Below are 23282 nucleotides of genomic sequence, written 5' to 3'. Positions count from 1 at the left end.
CAGATAGCTCTATAAGGACAGGACATAAGGTGGGAGAAACTTACTACAAATGATTAGATGACATATGACATTTTAGCCGTGGTGGGAGTGAAAAATTTGAAGAAAATTAGTACAGTGGCTGCATAAAGGGAAGTTTAAAACCTTTTTTATGGTTCTAAGTGACTATTCCCTAACTCTTTAATTATGATAAATGATGTCGTTGTCAATGACTTTGGATGTCAGCATGCTAGAAACCTCTAATTAATCAATCCTCATTGGTCTCATTCGGAAGACACATTAATTGCTGCCCTCTGGCCAACATCAACCATATTGCAGGTCTTTGGAAAGATATTTAATTTTTGCAATAACATATTTTTTCTGGTTTCAATTGAATATTCTTTTATTTATAAAAATAAACTACAGGCATCTAAAATCAATTGATCGATCTTGAGCTTTTAATTCTATTTTATCTCCATACGAGGGGGTAATACCTTCGAGACATCTTCATCTGCTTGTATGAAGTACCAGAACTAGCCAGATTAAATGACTTGGATATGTATAACCAAGAAAAATACTTTTTGTAGATTTTCACATTTCCATAAATACTTTTTGTAGTCTTTAACAACAATAGGTCCTTTTATTCAAATGAAAGTACAATTAAGATATTGTTTACTGCCAAATTGCATACTAGCACAGTATTTAAAATTTAATGCTTGTTTGGTAAATGAGAAACTTATGATAAAATATCATGCTTGTCAAAACTTCTTTTATTGCAATTAAAGCAGTATCGGGATACCATAATTCTGTATGGTATATATTGCAGTTTTTATGAATGAGATTGTTTTCAAGTGCGAGTTTTTCAAGATATTGTGTAACAAGATTTTTTTATATTGCGTATTTTCTAAAAATATAATCATCTATCTTTTTTTTTCTCACAATTTATGTATTTTTCACATCCATAATTATATTTAGGTCAGCTTTGGAAGAGTTGAATTAGGTACATTGAGCTGGTAAAACTGAAACCTGACTTTATATGTGGAATTTTAGCATTTGTTTCACAATGGCATCATTATGTTTCTGGAAAGATTTAGTAGAATTTATGGACTTTTGAAAGAACCTGTTGAATATTTTTATTTGTTTTGATAATTATATTGTTTGTTGTAGAGTAGATGTCTCCATCCCTTATTGATTCTTAAATTTTACTTTCAGGGAAAAAGTTGGTGTCATTACAAGGAATGAAAGAAGGATAAGATTGTATACTCTGATTGAATGGAGAAGTGAAATGAAGTTGCTCTGTTTTTCTCTACGAGGGAGGAAATATTTATGCAGAGGCAACAAAAAGAAAATATCTCAATAGGCTATAAAGGACACGTTATGTACGAATCACACACTACTATAGCTGCCAAAGTTGTTCAAAATATGTTGCAGTAATGGAAGTATTCTAATGAAAAAAGTGACCATATTGGTGGTATGTATATACTGCACACATTCAAGATACCATTTTCATACTATGGACCTGTCCAATAACTATAAGGGTTAGCAACTTAAAGTTGCTAACCCACAGACAGTAATTATTTAGAGGGGTATAATGTGAAAGGAAATTATTAATCAACTTTTCATACATGTACAGAACTGACTAAAAATTCTTGTGGAATAAAGAAGGAATTAATTATAATTGATATTTTATTAAATCCTTTATAAATGTGACAATGTATATCAGCAGATGACTTAATGAAGTGTTTAAGAACCAGACAAGTCGATAAAATTGTCTTCTAAAAATAACCCCAGGCTCATCCCACCTGTCCTGGGCTGGCCCCTCCTGGCCAGGCTCCTCCCGCCTGTCCTTGGCAGGCAACTCCTGGCCAGGCTCCTCCCGCCTGTCCTTGGCAGGCAACTCCTGGCCAGGCTCCTCCCACCTGTCCTTGGCGGGCAACTCCTGGCCAGGCTCCTCCCGCCTGTCCTTGGCGGGCAACTCCTGGCCAGGCTCCTCCCGCCTGTCCTTGGCGGGCACCTCCTGGCCAGACTCCTCCCGCCTGTCCTTGGCGGGCACCTCCTGGCCAGACTCCTCCCGCCTGTCCTTGGCGGGCACCTCCTGGCCAGACTCCTCCCGCCTGTCCTTGGCGGGCACCTCCTGGCCAGGCTCCTCCCGCCTGTCCTTGGTCACCTATCTTTAGATTGTGTGTACTAAACAATCCTTGACATAAACTCCTAGCAACCGCCTCGATTTTTCTTTCTAAATTGCTGTTCAAATTTCTTTCTATTCTCTTTTTACATACAACCTGAAACAAATTGGAATTGGTAAGTTCTCATGTTAGAAGAAGCCAATTAAATTTATATTATACAAATTTACCTTTTTTTGTCACAGTGTATCCTCTAGAAGTTTAAGAGTGAAATTCATTTCAAATTAATTTAATCACTCAAAATATTCAAATTTACAAGACTCGTATCTTAATGGGTTATGACTCGGAATAAGCGCTGTTGAGGAAGTGTTGTGTTCTCCTAGGACCTTCGTTCAAAAGGCCAGAACAGGTAATAAGACCAAAATTACCAAACAAAACTCTGAACCCATTTTATTATTATGAGCTAAGCTAAACCTATCAGATGGAAAAAACAGGATACTATAAAGTCCAAGGGCTCCAACAGGAAAAATATCCACTGATCAAGGGAAATAAACTACAAGAGCTTAATGAACAATCTAATTAGCATTTCAAGAAGAGTAACAAAGATGATCTTTCATACACAGACTATAAAATACTTATTTAAGCCCCAAAGTCCTAAATAAGTGTTATGATGATTCTTTATTCTCTAATTGACATTACTCTCATTTTTCTGCATTTTACTTTAAAATTTTTCTTCTCGGTTGCTGCTTAAATTTTTCCTCTTAAATATTACTATTTACTTGCTCTCCTACTGTGCAGGTTTTTTTGGGGGCAAGTTTTAAGCTGATTAAGTTCCATCGACTCGACTACCTAATTAAGATCATCATTGTACAACTTAACCCTGGATAGGTACGGTGGGTCGTTTGCGACCCCGAGCGTCAAAAAAAAACAGGTTTTTCTCACGTGACTCACCCCTGTGACTGAATTTGTGGGTGATCGACCTGCAGGAGGTGTCTCCCCTACACGCTCTAGTAGTGTCCAGATGTGCATTGCTGTAGCTGTACTCCTTCCCCGATTTCCGAGACGCGTCAGGGTCGTTCGCGTCCGAGTTTACCCTTCTGAGGTAGTTTGCATAATTATCAAAGTTATTACGTATTATGAAATTGTCGTAGAATGGTGCAACTTGTATAGGTTATCAGTTGTGGAAAGTCTTGGTGGATTGTTTGGCTACCATGTGCATGTTTTTTTTTTTAGTTAAAATGTCGTTCATCACCACGAGGACCATTTTACCGCGAGTGCCCCTTTTTCATTTTTTTTCATTTTTTTGCCAAGTCATTTTTCCGTAAGATATTGCCAAATAGTGTCGTAAAACTTTTGCTTGTTTAGTGTTGGAAAGTGTGTCTAGATGATCTGGCTACCCATGCATGACTTTGTTTTTGTCAGATACGACGTAGTTATTGGTATATTGGGTATTTAACTGCGGTTACCAATTTCTGTTTTTTTTTCAATATTTGTAAAAATTACTACGTAGTAAGGAATTGCCGTATATTATTCCTTTTTTTTTCATGTTTATGTGTTAGAAAGTGTGCCTTGATGGTTGGGCTAACACGTGCATGTCTTTTTTTTTATCTGAGATGTCGTATATTAGAATGTCGGGCATTTTACCGCGAGTGTCCCTTTTTAATTTTTTTAAATTTTTTTGCCAAGTCATTTTTCCGTAAGATATTGCGAAATAGTGTCGTAAAACTTTTGCTTTTTTAATGTTGGAAAGTGTGTCTAGATGATCTGGCTACCCATGCGTGATTTTGTTTTTGTCAGATACGACGTAGTTATTGGTATATTGGGTATTTAACTGCGGTTGCCAATTTCTGTTTTTTTTTCAATATTTGTAAAAATTTACTACGTAGTAAGGAATTGCCGTATATTATTGATTTTTTTTTCATGTTTATGTGTTAGAAAGTGTGCCTTGATGGTTGGGCTAACACGTGCATGTCTTTTTTTTTTTATCTGAGATGCCGTATATTAGAATGTTGGGCATTTTTCCGCGAGTGCCCCTTTTTATTTGTTTTGCATTTTTTTGCTTAGTCATGTTACCGTAAGGAATTGGCAAGTAGTGTCGCAAAACTTATATTTTTATAGTGTTGGAAAGTGTTTCTAGATGATCTGGCTACCCATGCCTATTTTTTTTTTAGCCAGATATGGCGTATATATAAGTATGTGTTCGATTTTCCTGTGATTGCCATTTTTTCGTTTTTTCCCATTTCTTTCAAAATTACTACGTACTAAGGAACTATCACAGAGTAATATTTCATTTATATGTTTATTTGTCGGAAAATATGCCTTGATGGTTTGCCTAGCACGTGGCTGAATTTTTTTTTTTCTGAAATGCCGTATATTAGAATGGCCATTTTTCCACGAGTGCCCCTCTTTATTTGTTTTGCATTTTTTTGCTTAGTCATGTTACCGTAAGGAATTGGCAAGTAGTGTCGCAAAACTTATATTTTTATAGTGTTGGAAAGTGTTTCTAGATGATCTGGCTACCCATGCCTATCTTTTTTTTAGCCAGATATGGCGTATATATAGGTATGTGTTCGATTTTCCGGTGATTGCCATTTTTTCGTTTTTTCCCAATTCTTTCAAAATTACTACGTACTAAGGAACTATCACAGAGTAATGATTCCTCTAGATGTTTATTTGTCGGAAAATTTTGTTTACTTTTTTTTTGATTGAATATCATCAAATTTTTTTAGCTAAAATATTGTTTTACATTTTTTTTTTCGATTTTATTTCCCTTCAAAAAAAATTTTTTGGGTCAGAATTTTAATTTTATAGTCGTAAAATAATCGACAATTATCCAGCAACCCACCATACAATTTTTATGCATATCCAATAATAATTAGATTAGTAAATAACACCTTGAAATTGACATACCCTTCCTACATTTCAAGTGGCAGATTAGGGAGTCTGAGTCAGTGTGGTTGGCGGCCATTTTGTGGACATATCCGAAGCGTAAGCTGCCCTATCTATATATATTCTTGTTCCCTATAGAATTTGTGATATTTTGGTATATTTTTACCTGCATAAATATCATATTATATATTAAATATATGTATTTTTTTACGAAATTTCCAAGTACTCAAAAAATTACCTTTAGATATGGCCCCTGATATAAATGTAATTTACAAAATAATGAAGATTTTTTTGCATATTTCTATTTTAGGATAACATATGTTTATTCCCTAAAAAAATTAGCCACTTCCTATTTCATTTGGGTACCCAAAAAAATTCATGAAATTTGGACAATTTTTTTTGGCCAAAAAAAGTTACCCTTTTTTTCTCTTTTCAGATCTTCACCTCCATGGGTCTGACTTCATCCAAAATACATCAAGATGTGTCCTAAACATTCAAGAATCAAGTCCTAAAAGGATTTGTGTATATATGTATAAACTTTTTTTTTATGAATTTTTATGTCAGGTCTTTTTTTTCTACTTAATTTTTTAAAATATTTATAATAAATAGTTTTTCTGCAGATGAGTAGTATTTATCTTTACAGTTGTTTTAAGCATTCATTGAAGTTTTTTTTGGCAAAAGAAAAAAGGAGGTTACTGCAAAACCTGATTTTTCAAGAATTTTTTTTGGCGTCGGGGTCGTTCGCGTCCGAGTATACCCTTAAAGGGGTGTCCGAGGACCGTACCTATCCAGGGTTAAGTAATAAAACTTAAAGAATAATGTGTGGTATTGAGCCTCATGATGATGCGGTAGGCATGACTATTAGAATTAATTAGTTGTCTTTCACCCGATCCATAGATTTTTTGTCTGAAATACCTTGATTTTTGTTATTTAACGACCAAGATTGGCTATCAATTTTGTGAAAGACAAAAATCTTTTATCTCTTGAGTTTTCCCTCAACGGACCAAACCTGGTTTGAAATTAATTTAACGATCTCGGCTAAAAAATATTTCAACTCACATTCCTAAACTATAAGGACAACATTTCTAAACTTATCTCACCAAGTTAAATTAAGGTTACAAAGAAAAAAAAGTTTGATTCAAAATTTAACCAGAGAACTAAATTGTACTGAAACCCCAGTAGAATTTCCATTATTCTTGAAAATGAGCATTTTTTTATTTAAAGCTAGAGTTATATATATATTGGCAATATGAATAAAGTAATATGAATTAACCAAACTTTTACTACATTAGGCATCAACTTTGCATTATAGGCATCATTAAACTCACAATTTACTTTAAGCCTAAAATAAAAAGTTACTAGGTCAAATTCAAGACTCCCTGCAAAAATTCAAGACTTGCTGCAGATGCACTGACCTTTATTCTAATGTAGTAAATACCCCTAAACTTGTGTGTTACAAAAGGCGTCCTTAATATTTTACTGATACTGGTGGGGTTTGATTATCTGACATCGATGACCTTCGATGTGATGCCAGAGAACATTCATACCTGCAATTGGAGTACTTTAATACATAAGATAACTATATATCTTTATGCATACATCAAAGGCTCTCTGTACTGCTGTAATGTATTTAAATCTACGGGACTAACTGTTTACAGCCAGCTTAACTCAAAATAAATGAGGTTAGAAACACAGTACAAACAATACAGGTGCAAGACTAAAAATGTTATGAAAATAAAAACTAGACCTTCAAAGGATTTTTATGGCCCATTATATTACTAATGAAGCTACAATCCCACTTGGAAAAGTAAACCTATAATCCCACAATCTCCTACAAGGGAAAAATACCCCTGAAAGGAAATTGGCCCAAGAAAAGTAATGAACAATTAAAATTTGATATTTAAGAACCGAATAACATTAAAATAGATTTTCACACATAAACCAAAGAGATAAATGTCAGTCAGTTTGACAAACAAATTCACCGCAAATTAAAACAAAAATTTAGTTCCACCAATTCAACAGCCTAATTAGGAAGATCCATTCCACAATTTAGTCATAGCTAAAATTAAAACTAATAGAATACAGTACTGTGTAGTACTGAGCCTTATGATGGGAGAAGGCATGGCTTAGAATTAACTGCATAGTATTATGAGCAGGATGGTACTGTCTGGGAAGAAGACCTGAATGCAAAGGATGGATCAAATTATGAAAATAACATGTATAAAAAAATCTGAATAACAGTACCCAAGATACAAGAATCTAGTTCAGGAGTACGAAAATTGGTCTTGTCCAAAAAGTTGGTCGAGATGAGATTCGGCAGCTAAAGACCAGACAGGAGAACAACACTTGAGGGACAAGGTAAAATAAAAGAATTAAAACACAAGAATAGATTCATCACTGAAAATCTTGAACTAAGCCAATTTTCTGTTGTGCAATTGAAGAAGAAACAGATGTGTTTCTTTTAATTAAATTTGCTATCAACAATCACACCTAAAAGTTTAATATTAATGAGTAATATTAATGAATCATTTACTATATAAATGAGATTGGATGTTCTGGAGCCACAGTATTCAACCTACTCACAATTATACCTTGCATTTTGTTAGGTTTGTTAGGTAAGGCCCAACTTCATGCCCCATGATTTTGGCACCATGCACTAATTTTAGCTACACCTCTATTTTAAGAATTCAGCAACCCAGTACATCATTCAGGAGATGGAATTTATGCAGAGTAGCATCATGTGCATATGGAACAAGCTTGTTTTCTAGGCGAGCCCCAATATATTATATATGAGATATGAAAAGAAATGGACAAAGAACACTACCCCGACAAATAACAGCACATTTTTATGGTGCCCATCAACAGCAACTGTTATTGATATTACTTAAAAATTCAATGAAGATACCAAGAATATACTGTCAAACTGTTGAGTTTGAAAAGAAGAGCCTTATGATTAAGTTGTCAAAGGCAGCACTTGAATTGAAGGCCAGTCATATAATCTTCCAAGCCATAATCTTGGAATCTGTTCAACATCGGAGATTGTAAGAAGGGCATCACATGCTCCAAGGCATGAAAACTAAATTGCAAACTTGGGAACAGACAATTACCTTCAGCAACTCTATTTAGATGTGTTGCCAAAAGACGTTCAAAGGCTTTAGGCAATATGGGTGTTATGGAATAGGATTTGTCTTATCACAAACACTGAGTAAGATTACCAATTCTCTAACAAGTGCTAAAAGAACCTCTTCATGCGGAAAATAACAACTTAGGAGCTAAGAAGTCAGCAGTTTTTATAAAAGATTTGAGTTTACCTCTCCAAAAGCATCAAGGGCCATCAAAACATTTAATTAAATAAAAGAGAAAAGCTAAATTAGTTAGTTTAGCCTCAGGAAAACAGAAATGAGAAAAACTGAGTTTCTCATTTCCCTGCTTACTGTCAAACATCAGCAAAAAGGGTTTCCTTTTCCTTTGGATAGTGAGTGACAGAGCCATCTGGTGTAATTAAAGTAGGTACTGTTTAGTCTACACCAAAAAGGGTTTCCTTTAACATTAAATTGCATTCCTTTTCAGTTGAAGCATAAATTCTGAGCAACAGCTCTTAGCCAAGTATAATTATTCCAAGTCAAATCTGAGATCTAACAAGAATCAATTCTCATTACCTCCAACAGCTTAAGGGATATTTAATAAAATGTTACAGAGCAGAGGCCAGGTTTCACCATACTAAACCAATACCACCTCATAAATTTCACTCATGAGCAAAGTTCCAATTTCAAAAGCAGTTTAGAACAATAGTTTTTAATCTTTAGGGATGTATTTAAGGCTTTGACAGTTTCATTCAAATGGGAACATAGCAAATTTAAAAACTGTAGCTGTCAACTATCCTGTGTAGAAGAGTCTATTTAATCAGTGTAATATGATGAATTAAAATTAAAAGTAACAAATTTAAATTCAAACTAAATAATTGTGGACCTTTTACAAATTTTACCAAATTCCACATAACTTTTTCCTACTATGTATGTAACTACTCAGAATTATCACAAAGAACAATAATTTTAAAAGAAATTTGTATTGTTTCCTAACAACACTAACCTGAGTCCTTTAATAGTTGTGAGATTTCAGTGAAACTAGAACTCTACCATTAAAATTTATAATGAGGTAACTGTAATTGCTGGCAGCCAGCAAGGAATCCTATCTCCTCTCTTACCAGTACACTGAGAAGCCACTTTGATCTTCCCCACCATTATCCCTGCTGCACTAGTTACCTCATAAAAGTACGCCATTTATACCACACTAGTCATATAGACTGTACACTTGTCATCTTATAATGGTACACAATCTTTACTGCACTAGTCATCTCATTATTAATACTAGCTAAGCTACACCACTAGTTGGAGGAGCAGGATCCTATATCCCCAGTGACTCCAAGAGGGGAAAACAGCCCAGAGAAGAAAGGAAACAAACACTCTACAAGAAAAATAATGAAGAATAATTTTTTTGAACAGTAATAATAAAAAAAAATCTTTCATAGATAAACTTTAAAAAGACATGTATCTGTCTTTTTTCAACACTGAAACATTCACTGCAAGTTTGAACTTACGAAGTTCCACCAATTCAAATGCCTGATTAGGATGATCATTCCACAACCTGGTTACAGCTGGAATAAAACTTCTAGAATACTGTGTCGTATCAAGACTTACGATGGAGAAGGTATGACTACCAGAATTAACTGTACACAATAAAGGTACATAAACTTTACAGTTAGCAATTTTATAAAAGAAAACTTTACTTCACTAGTCATCATATAGGTACACAATCTTTACCGCACACATCATCCAATAAATGTACACACTTTACTGCACTAGTATTTCATAAACAAAAACTTGACTGCACTTATTCTATAAAAGTCAACTTTTTAAACTTTCAAAATTTGCTTCATAGAAAAAATAAAGTTACTAGATAAATCCAAGAGAACAAAATCATTACTGAAGCACTGTCCTCTTACAATGTACTAAATATCCTAACTAGTATCAAGAAACTTCCATTTGTGGTAGACACATCGGTTCATACCTGTTGTAACTGGTTTGCATGTACCCATGAAAGTTTTGTAAATAACCCCTGTACGTATGTATCTTTGTGCATGCACGTAAAAGCAGAAACTGGAAGAAACTGTTTACAGATAATTACTTCAAATAAGGGTTGTTAACATCAAAGCTTAAAAAGTGCAAGCGTAAAATATTAGAAAATTAAAACTAGGCCTTCGAAGGAGTGTGGTCGTATGACAAAAAATTCTCATGACCCTAACAGTTTAGGACCAGCAGATTAAAGTGTTCAAGTGAAGAGACCAGATTTCAAAGTACTAACATCCCCTTTTTATACATACAACTCTAGAGCAAAGCCCCAATTTCAAAAGCAGTTGACAACTATTTTCCTCTATCTAAACAGACATATCTTAGGTTTTGATAGTTTCTTTAAGTGGGAACATGCACACAGTCCAAACCATTGTACCTACCAACATTCCTGTCAGAGTATACTGTCTATTGCATCAGTGTAAAATGATAACTTTAAATCCAAATTCAACGGTTCTGGACAATTTTACCAAATTCCATAACAGTACTTCCCCATCCTATGCTGTGCAACTACCTGAATAATCAAAGATCTACAATTTTAGAACGAATGAATGATTTGTAATTATCTAGCATCCTAACATCAGTGGTCATTGGCATTTTCCCTATTTATAGTGAACAAACCAAAGGCCAAATGACGAGTACGATATCAGCAAAACTGGAACTGTCATTGATATTCATAAGACTTTGGTAGTTACTAGCGGGTGACAAGCATCGAACTACTGAACTCTAAGGTAAAGGTTAAATTTCTCCACCTTTCAGAATGACTAATATAGGAAATGCATAGTACTTGTGCATGGATTATTTGCTTTGCCAAAACCAAGGAAAACAAGAACAGTCTTTTAGTCGGGTCTTTATTGATCTACAGCCCTAAATGTTTATATGGCACCCTCTTTGATAAACTGCTGTAGTTGTGGTACCTGTGCAAACTAGGTAATCTCCACCCGAGAAAAGATGGATGTTACCAAGTTGTGGTACCTGCACAAATGTGGTTGTCAAAAGTAAATTGGGCCAAAGAGGGTAGCCCTTTCAATACCTTGATCAGGAGGATCATCAGGTCAAAGTACCATTCAGTATGTAGCCATTTGTGAGCTACCACTTAATCCGAGGTTCAGGTAGTTGGTACCCTGTCAACTAACCTTAAATTGGGCTAAAGGGAGAAAAGACATAAGCATTAAGATTGTCCCATGTACTGTATAGTATGTTAAAATGCACACTCTAGTGCTGCCAAGTGGTCTGGAACCCATGAACAAAACACTGGCAGTTTTCTGGCAAACCTTGTGGCAACATGTCTATTGCCAGGAAACCCCGCAAAATCAGACTTCGATCTCTAGAGGATGATGGGATTACTTGGCTCCTACTACTGGTCTCTGGTGACTTACAACTTGTCAATTACATTCCTTTACCTAGAATCAATCTTACTGTCAGCTCCCCTGCGTTGTCTAATGCCACGCGTGACCCTGCTTTGCCAACTCACAGCAATACTGAAAAAAGTACCTCCTTGCCTGTTAGCCTACTCCACTGTGGTATGCATGTTGTTGATCCTCAAAGTTACCAAGTGGCCTCAGAATGTTGAAATGATTGCAGGACCAGGAGTGTTGCCTTCAACTCCAACAGAATGATGTGTAGGTTCCTGTCACCCTTAAACAACCACCCAAGAATGGTTAAATTATTTGAGTGCGTCTAATCCCTCCTTTGAAAATTCATAAGCAGCAGTATTTCTGTTGGAAGGCACTCCTGAGAGTTACCCAAGGTTCTCATCCTTCATCCACTAGAACAAGTTTACAACAAGAATAGGTGGCTGCTGTGCAGTGCCTCTTTCAAACACCATTGAAGTGACTTCTGGTAGAGACCCTCATGTGGAACAAACTTCTCCGAGGAAGAGAGATGTCCAAGAGCTTGTTGTCACTGTCCAGCCAGTGATAGTTGTTGGGAAAAGAAAGGTTGAACTACCCTCCCAAGTCTGCTGATACGTTCGTTTGACGGTAAAACTTGCTGCTGAGGCTATGGCTATTACCAGGTATTCTATCATCTGCTTTGGCAGAGGGGTGGACTTCAAGATTTACCATGATCCCGGTAAAATTAAAGCTCTTCTAAACGTTGAAGGCACCGTTTCCGAGAGGACAGGATCAACCAGTCGACTAGAGATATCTGTAAATGCGTGCCGTAGACAAGAGTCCAAGTCAAGACGCGTGAAAATTACAGTAACACTATTATTATTATTACAAGCTAAACTAAAACCCTAGTTGGAAAAGAAAGATGCTATAAGCCCAAGGGCTCTAACAGGGAAAAAACAGCCCAGCAAGTTAAGGAAACAAGGAAATAAACTACAAGAGATGTAATAAACAATCAAAACAATATATGCCAAGAACAGAGACAACATTAAATTAGATCTTTCATATATAAACTATAAAAACTTGAGAAAAAGACAAGAGGAAGAGAAATAAGAAGGAACAGCTGGCCCAAGTGTACCCTCAAGCAAGAGCAATAATCCAAGAGTGGAAGGCCATGGTGCAGAGGCTATGGTTTGATTTTGGAGTGTCTTGGTTAAAGTCTCTCTTCTACCCTTACCAAGAGGAAAGCAACCACTGAACAATTAAACTACAGTAGTTGACCCCTTGAGAAAAAAATTATAGTTTGAAAATCTGTGTGTTGTGAGGTGTATGAGAACAGAGGAGAATGTGGAAAGAATAGGTCAGACCATTCGGTGAATGTGTAGGCAAAGACAAAATGAGCCTTACCAGAATGAGGGATTCAATGTAGTACTGTCTGGCTAGTCAAAGGACCCAATACTTTCTAGCAGCAGTAACAGGTGGCTGACAAGCTATCCTTTACAACCAACCAAAGCAAAAGGTTAATGAAAAACCTTGCCCCAAAAGGCAAATCGGAGGATCTTCCTCTAATACCGATGAATTATACAAGTATACAACTTTCGGGTTGAGGGAGAGCGTAAAGTCATTTTTCCTGATAGCCACTCGTACAGTGCTCTCTGTCTCCATTTTCAACAGTCAGTAGAACACACGGTCGATGACCGGTCTCCAGCCCAGTTTACTTTTCCACAAGTAAGAGACTACTGCAAAAGTTTCTGTCCCATATAACCTGTAGTGTACTTTTGTCGACCTCAAATTTGAATTCCAGGGGTTTCCCAGACTTTAGCTGATAGGACGATGTCGGGTGTCAGTGAGGAGATGACAAGCTAATGAAAAGAATACAGAATCAGTTCCAAAGGACTTGTTTTACCAGCCATTTTTCTGCCCCCTAAAATTACTACCTTGCCTTATGGCTTTGCAAAAGCAAGGGGACTGCCTGTCCTACTATCCTCTGGTTCCTCTTCTACCATGTCCCTTCTCAACTGACCATCACTGACTGAGATCCTGTTTGAGGAGGAGGTAGAGGGCACACTTTGCATTTATCAGTTCCAGAGCTTGTCGCTATCAAATCTGCCAGTCTCTCCTTTCAAGGATCCAACTGGTCCAGTGGTTGGTGTAGAAAAAGAGACTGACATCACCCCTAAAATGTTTAGGTTGGTAAAGCCCTTTTTGTTCATTAGCTATGCAAGGTACAGTACATTGCCTGGAGACTCGACATGGAAACAGTTTTCATGTGGGCAGACTTGGAAGCAGAGAAGATGGTCGGCTAAAACCAGTCTATCCAACGTCCGCGGATTTAGGGTTGAAACTGCGGAATCAATAGGCAGAGCAACAGAGTGGCTTCCAAGGTGTATTAAAACATCAGCCTCAAGTGTGCTAGGGACAGGATTTTGTCTGAATGGCTTGCTCTGAAAAAAAACTAGGTGTCAGCACTTTTTTTTATTCAAGAACCTGTTCAGACCAGGGAAGTTCAACAGTCAAATGGTCAATGGAGAACATGCCTGAATTGACCAGTGCCCTGAAACCTTTTCCTAGACCATTAAGTTGCCTGATAATAGCAGGCACAAGTCCCGAGTAGTCTGGTCAACGTCCCTAGACACTTCTCTCGAAAGTGGTAGGGAGTTAAAGGTTTGACGGAGTTTGACCAGTTTCCTTTCCAGTCCCAGTATGGAACCTGGCAAATATTTATATGAGGAGGCAGCCACAGCAAAGGGGCTCTTTTCCTTTGCAGCCCTGAAGTTGCCTTTGATCACATAGGATTCTTTGACAACTACAGTACAGTAATAGAAAAGTAACAAACAAAACACTTGTCTGGTGATCTTTATTAACAACACTCACCAATGCTGTAATATATTCACAGTACTATTACTACAATAGTCCAGCTTTATTACCCAGGGTGAGAATACATCACATAAGTGATAGCCATCTTTGTGAGATTGATTAACAACCCTACCAGCTCGTCAATAAATGCGTAGCTTGTACAGTATCTATGTACAGTACGGTTTTTCGTATACAGTACGATATTGTAAACACACGAGGCTATTTCAATGAATGCATGAATATTTACCCTAAGAAAATTACTGTTACAGTAAATAAGATAAAAAAAAAAAAAGTGTGAAGTTCACATACAAAACCAATTATAGTGACCCCTTAGTACTTTGCGGTTCAACTATCGCAAATTCATGACTTTGTGGACTTCAATATACATGGAAAATAGAACGTGGATTTTCTGGAAAATGCAAGAAAAATCATGATCTATGAACATCCAAAATTTCTCAAATCCATTAGAATAATAATAAATAGCATTTCTTAGTCTAAGAACAACAAAAGAAGCATAAAATAGCAAAAAAAACTTGGTGTCCATACTTCCCGAAATTTAAGTATCACGGCCGGTCTTGAAACCTATCAACAGTACTATGATAAACAAGGGATCACAGTACCATTTACAAAGTTTTAGGCAGAAAAATCTTGTAAGGCATGTAATCCTTAAGGCATAGTAGTGTTCAGTATTGAAAATGAGGTGTACATCCCATGTATACATATTCATACACAGTACTTAACAAGCCCTCCCGTAACTTGACTAGCTAATTGCCAAACATCTGAAGGATATCATTTCAAAGTGAATGATTCTAGGGGAATGAGACAGTAGGCCAGAGAAATGACATTGTGCAAGGAAGGAAATTGCATGAAGGCCGGCTTCAGGCTGTACACAGCAGCCCCACCTGCAAGGTTCCTTGATGAATAGAAACTTAAAACGCATAGATCTCGGTACTGGTACCATGGGATATCAGAACTGCAATGTTGAAATCCATCATGACAGATTGTTGCCTGTAAAGAGCATTTACTGTATATCTCATTTATCAATGCAGAGCTAAGTATTTAGATTAACATATGCATGATTATAACTTACAAAGCGTGTATTTTGCCACAGTTCGTGATTATATATCCAAATATATTGGTACTAGGAAACATCACAGCTGGAAAATTGCTAGTCAAAAAATGGCCAATGACAAATTTGCAATTTGGCAGTTTTAGGCCCAAAACTATCATTTTTTTTCTAATATTCCAGTAATAGTTCTTTCAGACCATAACTGCCATTTTTTAAAATTAATCATTTTGACAAAATTATCACTTCAGTTGAAAAATCTTGTTAAAGCGTAAAATAAATTTGTCTATTTACATATTCTGTAATTTGAATTAGAATTTATGTTACTTAAATAAGAAAAAATACTGGGAATGTAAAATAAGTGTCCAGCAAGATTACACATCTAATCAAAAGATCACAGTCAAGGAATTATAATTTTTCAATGAACTCAATCACAGTTCCACCAAGAGCAAAGTGGATGCTAAAGTGGCCATTTAAGAGCAGAAAGTACCGACTTTGAATCAACCTACTTGTTCTTTGTTTGCAAATTGTCTATAATCTTTAGATGAATATGAACATTCTGAGCTTAGAAATGTGCAATATATTACCTGTTCTGAGCTACGAAATGTGCAACATTGCACATTCAGCTAATAAATGTGCAACAATGCAGCTAAAAATGTGCAACATTGCAAATTTTGAGCTAGAAAATTTGCAACATACTGTACTAAAAGTGATCAACACTGGGAACAGCAAACATCGTATACCCCAGACTTTCATCTGCAAGGACAGAATTCCCAATTCCACCCAAATTTTGATTTCTCTATTAGTGAAATTCTTCCTGTATGATTCTGAAGCCAATGATGGAAATTGAATATTTATCACAGATTATGGCATTTGGTCTTCAAGAAAATATAATAATTGGGATTGAATGGAACATTCATGGTATCACCTATTTTATCAGGTATTTACAATTCATGTGCAGGTTTAAAATTCTGGCTTTCTCCGTGTTTTTGCATTTCTTCCTAACAACCGTGAAACAACCTAAGAAAACCTGTTCAAAAGAAAGAAGAATTTAGTATAACAAAACCCTCACATGGCAATGAATTATTTTGAAAAGGCTTACATAAATTTTCTAATGAGTTTTTCCCCCCAACTGACCCTAATTATTAGTTTTTCTTCTTCAGCAAGACACTTTTATGTGTTCAAAGACTTTGAAAAGCTTTCAGAAGATTAAGATATTCCTGAATAACTTCAGCCTTATTTTGAATTAAACATCGGTGATATGAGAGGAATGGGAAACAATAGAAGGTTAATGCCATTTCTCCCAATACCTATGTGAAATGTTTAATCTTGAGTGGAGAACTACATGCCATGGATCAACAGCAGCATTTAAGGGTTTAAATATTTTTCTAAAAAGTCATCCAAATGTGAATGGGCATTATCGTCCATTAAAATGAAGTTGGGACCAACAGCATCAGTGTACCCTCTATCTTACACATCAAGGATGTCATCCCTTTGGCGAATACCTGTCGAGGTGGCTCCTCAAGACATGCAGATCCAATTTTCTGTTTCTGCTGATTTCTGAACCCTCCCAGTATATATTTTGTCAGCCAGACCTGCTGCCTCTGTCAGTTAAGTCTAGACAATATCAGGGGTATTCATGAGTACTTCAGCCCATTCGTTGTTTCCAAGCCATTCAATATAAATTACATCAGCACCAATTTGTTATAGAATATTAGTTTTCATACATTTCTTTTATTATCTATCTCTCTCTCCCCTGGGATCCAAACACATGCCCTCTTAGAAGGGAGGTCAACAGTATGGAAAATGGAGTTTTTATGATAAAACAAAGTTTTATGAATACTTACCTGGCAGTTATATATATATAGCTGAGTCTCTGACTGCGGCAGAATTTAATCGAAAATCGCGGCAACCGCCTTGTGGTGGTTGTGTGGTTAGATGGTTAACAACCCTTACAGGGTGGTACTTGGAATCATTCCCATTTTCTGTTCCTCAGATTATCTTTGCCCAACCTGTCTCCTGAGGGGAGGTGGGTGGGCTTTAAAATATATATATATATATATAACTGCCAGGTAAGTATTCATAAAACTTTGTTTTATCATAAAAACTCCATTTTTATGAATAGAACTTACCTGGCAGTTATATATATATAGCTGATTCACACATTTGGAGGAGGGAAACAGACAGAAAAATCATAGTTGGGGAAACAACAAAAGAGTTGTAGGAGAACAAACACCTTGATTCCTTACCTGCTAAGGTAGCTGACTTCAAAGGTAACTGCCTCTAGAGTCGCTTTCCCTTAGGAGTGTTCAGCCAGGAGTAGACCTGCTACGCTGCAAACAACTCAATCGAGTCTGTCAAAGGGGTAGGACCAACAACTTGACTAGACTTCAGAAAACTACCTTCCCATATAAAAAAAACCTGCAACCTTACTAAAGCTAACCATCTAACCTTGCAGAAATAGATATAAACTATCTATCTGGACTGAGGGAACCGTACCACAGGACGAGGACCTCAGATAACCATCAAAAAACACAAACCCATATACAAGTACATAAACTAAGGTTGAGTGGGGGTAGTAACTCCTTTGCCTAATACAGAAGCCGCAGCTACGTACTGTATGGGCCCAAGGTATAACACTTGTCATAGTCCACTCTTACCTCTCTGAGGTAATGAGAAGCGAAGACAGAGTTGCTCCTCCAGAACGTTGCGTCCATGATCTGCTTAACTGACATATTTTTCCGGTATGCCAGCGAAGCAGCAATGGCCCTTACTTCGTGAGCCCGTACTTTTAACAGGGCGAAGTTTTCTTCCTCACAAAAGAGGTGGGCTTCCCTAATAGTTTCCCTCAGGAAAAAGGACAAAGCGTTCTTTGACAGGGGTTTATGAGGATCCTTCACTGAACACCATAAGGAGTTGGAAGCACCCCTCACGCTCTTAGTGTGGGCCAAATAAGCCTTGAGAGCCCTAACCGGGCAGAGGAGGCTTTCCTGTTCCTGACCTACTAGATTCGTGAGGTTAGGGACTTCAAAAGTCCTAGGCCAGGGTTTCGAAGGGTTCTCATTCTTGGCGAGAAAGTCGAACCTCAAGGAACAAACCGCTCCATTTAGGGTGAAGCCTACACGCTTCTCGATTGCCTGGACCTCGCTGATCCTCCTGGCAGTCGCTAGAGACAAAAGGAAGAGGGTTTTCTTAGTCACATCTCGCAGAGAAGCTTGCGAGATAGGCTCAAACTTCCTGGAGCACAAAAACTTAAGCACCACATCCAGGTTCCAAGAAGGGGGTCTTAAGTGCACCTGCTTCGTTGTCTCAAAAGACCTAATGAGGTCCTGCAAGTCCTTATTCTGAGATAACTCTAAGCCTCTATGCCTAAAGACAGTTGAGAGCATGCTCCTGTATCCTTTAATGGTAGACACAGCCAGCTTAGCATCCTGCCTGAGGTACAAAAGAAAGTCTGCAATCTGGCTCAGAGAGGTAGAGGACGAGGAAACCTTGCGCCTCCTGCACCAAGCTCTAAAGGTCTCCCACTTTGACTGGTAGACTCTTTGTGAAGAGATCCTCCTTGCCCTGGCAATAGCTTTCGCCGCTTTTGCCGAAAAGCCTCGAGATCTAACGAGCTTCTCGACAGTCTGAAGGCAGTCAGATTGAGAGCGAGGGGGTTTTGGTGAAATCTCTCGAAGTGGGGTTGTCTGAGAAGATCTGGACTTGCCGGGAGTCTTCTTGGAAAGTCCATCAGTAACCCTACCACTTCGGTGAACCATTCCCTCGCAGGCCAGAATGGAGCCACTAGTGTCATTCGTCCCGAATCGAGGAGAGCGAACTTCCTGACAACCAGATTGATGATCTTGAACGGGGGAAAGGCATACATGTTCAGCCCCGTCCAATCCATCAAGAAGGCGTCCACTGCAACAGCTTCTTCGTCCGGGACTAGGGAGCAGTAGTTGGGGATCCTCTTGTTTAGACCGGAGGCGAAAAGGTCTATTACTGGTCTGCCCCACAACTTCCAGTGGCTCCGACAGACATGCGGGTTGAGAGTCCACTCTGTAGGAAGGACCTGTCCCCTCCTGCTGAGCATGTCTGCCCTGATGTTTCTCTGCCCTTGAACAAACCTTGTCAACAGCTGGGTCTCGTTCTCGTTCGCCCAGAGGAGAAACTCTCTCGCAGTTGAGAACAGGGAGAGGGAGTGAGTTCCCCCTTGCTTCCTTATGTATGCGAGAGCTGTGGTGTTGTCGGAATTGATCTCCACAGTCTTTCCCGACACCGAGGTTTTGAAGGCCTTGAGCCCTAACAAAATGGCCATCAATTCCTTCCTGTTGATATGCCAACTGACCTGACTCCCTTCCCAAATACCTGAGACCTCTTTGTTCCCTAGTGTTGCTCCCCAGCCTGACTCGGACGTGTCTGAGAATAACACTAGGTCGGGGTTCTTCTTGAACAAGGAGATCCCTTTTCCCAACAGAGCTGGGTCCAGCCACCACATTAAAAGATCCTTGATCTCTGTCGGAATGGGAAAAGAAAAAGTGTCCTCCTGGATCTTTCTGTTCCAAACCTTTATGAGGAAGTGTTGCAGAGGCCTTAGGTGTAGTCTTCCCAAAGGGACAAACTGCTCCAGGGAGGATAGAGTTCCCAGCAGACTCATCCACTCCTTCGCTGAGCATTCCTGCTTCCTCAAAAAGTCTTTGACTTTGTCCAGGCACCTGGTCTGCCTCTCCTGGGAGGGAGAAGCCTGAAAAAGAACTGAATTCAGAACTATCCCCAAATAGAGAATAGTCTGATTCGGCTCGGTCTGAGACTTCCCCCAGTTGACGATGAGTCCCAGGTCCTGAGTGATCGTATAAGTTTTCATTAGGTCCTCCAGACATTTCTCTTTCGACTGTGACCGGATCAGCCAGTCGTCTAGATAGAAGGAGACCCTTATCCCCTCCTGGTGTAACCAGCCTGCCACATTCGCCATAAGTCTGGTGAAGACTTGGGGAGCTGTGCTGAGACCGAAGCAAAGTGCCCTGAACTGGAAGCACTTGCCCTGGAACACAAACCTCAGATATCTCCTCAAAGACGGATGAATGGGGACGTGAAAATAAGCGTCCTGCAGGTCGAGAGAAACCATCCAGTCTCCTGGACGAACTGCAGCCAGCACTGACTGAGTCGTCTCCATGGAGAACTTTGTTTTCTCCACGAAGGCGTTCAGAGAGCTGACATCTAGGACTGGTCTCCATCCACCCGAGTTCTTGGGAACCAGAAACAGGCGATTGTAAAAGCCTGGTGAGGCGAGGTCTTGAACTGGCTCTATTGCTCCCTTGACCAACATCTGGTCGACTAGCTCCAGAAGAGCCTCTCGTTTCCCCGCGTCGGTGTACTGAGCCACTAAGGCCAGGGGAGAGTCTGAGAGAGGTGGTTTCTTTAAAAAGGGGATCTTGTAACCTTCCTTGACGACTGAGAGGGACCAGGTGTCCGCCCCTTTCCTTTCCCAAGACTGCCAAAAACGAGACAGTCTTGCCCCTACTGGTGTCTGGAGGACTTCCATCTCATTTTTTGGACCGGGGCCTAAACGCACCCCTGCTGGTCCTTGGCCCTGACTCTTGTCTTCTCCCCCTAAAATCCGCTCTCGAGGAGATCCTGCCCCGAAAGGGCTGTTGAAACTTCTTCTCCTTCTTCAGAGGAGCAGGAGCAACAGGTAAGGTCTTTCTAGCCGACCGAGACAAAAGGTCCTGAGTAGCCTTCTGAGCCAGAGAAAGGGAGATATCTCTGACCAGAGCTTCAGGAAAAAGATGACGAGAAAAAGGGGCGTAAAGCAGCTCCGACTTCTGGGCAACAGTCACTGATCTAGAGGTGAAGGAGCACAAAAGGGCCCTCTTCTTTAAGACCCCTGCTGAGAAAAGGGAAGCCAATTCATTAGCTCCATCCCTTAGAGCTTTGTCCATGCAGGACATAATACTCGTCAGGTCCTTCGTGTCCTCCAGGAGTTCAGACTTCCTGGCCAGAGTCCCGAGAGACCAGTCCAGGAAGCTGAAAACCTCGAAAACCCTGAAAATTCCCTTGACGAGGTGATCAAGCTCCGACATGGACCACATCACCTTGGCAGAGTTTAAAGCATGCCTTCTTGCCGAGTCCACAAGAGCCGAGAAGTCACCTTGGGAGGAGGAAAGCACTCCTAACCCCAAAGGTTCCCCTGTCTCATACCACATACCGGCCTTGGAAGCGAGCTGGGACGGTGGAAAAGAAAAGGTGGTCTTGACAGCTTGTCTCCGTTCCTTCATCCAATCATCCACTTTAGCGAGAGCTTTCCTGGCCGAAATTCAAAGTTTCATTTTGATGAAGGCCGAAGACTTAGTAGCTTTCTTCCTGGTAAATTGAGACTGAGGAGAACGAGGGGCCGAAGGTTGAAATTCCTCCCCATAAAGTTCCAAAAGAGAGCGAGAAAGAACCTTGTAATCGCTAGAAGAGTCGGCAGGTTTTTCTTCCTCTTCCGAAATATCTTCGAGGTCCTGCTCAAGGATAACATCCCGAAGAGTTAGGCTGCCAGCAGTCTGGCAGCGAGAGCTGTTTGAATCCTGGCGCCGAGCGCCGCTAACATCCAGTCGGCGAGAGGCGGTATCGTCACGATGACGAGCAGTGGTATCGTCACAATGACGAGAGGCAGGATCGTCATGATGACGAGAAACGGAAGCGTCCTGATGATGCAGGCTGCCGTCGCCTTGAAAATGCAGACTGCATTCATCCTGTTTCCTAAGAAACAAGGCAGTAATGTCCAGGCGTTTCAAAAGGGAAACGGAATCGTCACGGCGCCGAGAACGAGAGGCAGTATCGTCCTGGCGGCGGGAAGGGGGGGAAGGAAATTCCTGGCAGCGTGCCGATGAAGAGGGTGTACGTTGTCGTATGGCCGACGAAGTGCGCAGAGGTTTCTTGGGAGAGATACTAAAATCTCTCTTAGAAGAAGATCTCTTAACAGGCAAAGAGACGTCCTTACGTCTGACGGACTGAGAAGGGTGGCTGAAAGCTTTAACTAACGATGAAAGTTGTTCCTGCATAACAACCATGAAAGCTTTAGCAACCTCCGCTGGCTCTCGCGGTGCCGAAGACGGCAGTTGACGTACGGCTTGACTGGGAGCGCTGGCAGAAGAAGCAGGGAGTCTAGCAGGATTAACTGGGCTAAGGACTCTCTGTTTCGGCCTTTTAACAGGAACATCGAAATCGTCTTCCGAAGGATCAGGGTCTCTGCTACTTGAACCGGGAGAGGGAGAGCGAGACTGCACGTCCCGGTTCCACCCTCTCTTCATTGGTCTTGATTCGTAACGCCAATTACGTCTGGGAGAATGATCAGGCGAAGACACAAACGTATCCGACACTCCTTTCCTACGGCGGTCAAGAGCAGCCTGGGAGATCGCAACAGGACTGTCTGAGGCGACGACTGACCGAGGATAAGCACCTCTCACCCCCTTTCGGCTTTCAACGTACCTTCTCCCTTGGTCCTGGGAGCTTGGTAGAGGTCTAGACCTAAGGGTATGACAGATTCGATCAGTCGCCACCTCCACTGCACTTTCACAAGCACTAATTTCACCAACACCCTTACCTTTAAAGGCCTCCAACTGTGCTTTAATGGCCTCCAATTCAGCAGCTAATTTAGCATACCCAGGGTCATCCGTAGGCACAGGTCCTGTAGAAGGGGCAGGAGTCACTACATTTGGGGAAGGAATACCTTCCAAAGGGGTTACAAGCAAAGGGTCAATAGATAAATCTAAGCTAGGCTCACTAGCAGACTTTGGCTTTGATTTAGCTCTTCTAACTCTATCAATCTCGAGTTTGCGCACACAGCGCTGCATAGCTAACCAATCATTATCACTTAAAACCTCGCATTCCTTGCACTTATTATCTAAAGCACATTCAAACCCCCTGCAACCCATACAGATAGTGTGAG

General features: G+C 39.6%; 2 long non-coding RNA genes across 2 annotated transcripts in view; one reads left to right on the top strand and one right to left on the bottom strand.

Annotated features, from left to right (window-relative positions):
* Positions 1–1632, top strand: part of LOC137631612 (uncharacterized) — a 166884-nt gene extending 165252 nt beyond the window's left edge. Inside the window, exon 8 of the long non-coding RNA XR_011041929.1 lies at positions 4–1632. This is a non-coding gene — a long non-coding RNA (uncharacterized lncRNA). The remainder of the gene's footprint in view (positions 1–3) is intronic.
* A 109-nt stretch (positions 1633–1741) lies between these two features.
* The window catches only part of LOC137632007 (uncharacterized), a 51873-nt gene continuing 30332 nt past the window's right edge, over positions 1742–23282 (bottom strand). The window contains exons 4-5 of the long non-coding RNA XR_011041994.1: positions 6404–6535; positions 1742–2258 (exon numbers count right to left, since the gene is read on the bottom strand). This is a non-coding gene — a long non-coding RNA (uncharacterized lncRNA). The remainder of the gene's footprint in view (positions 2259–6403; positions 6536–23282) is intronic.

This window comes from Palaemon carinicauda, chromosome 40, assembly GCF_036898095.1.
Source record: "Palaemon carinicauda isolate YSFRI2023 chromosome 40, ASM3689809v2, whole genome shotgun sequence".
Taxonomy (NCBI): domain Eukaryota; kingdom Metazoa; phylum Arthropoda; class Malacostraca; order Decapoda; family Palaemonidae; genus Palaemon; species Palaemon carinicauda.
Note: the sequence above shows the minus strand (reverse complement) of the source record. Positions and strands in the feature narration are given on the sequence as shown.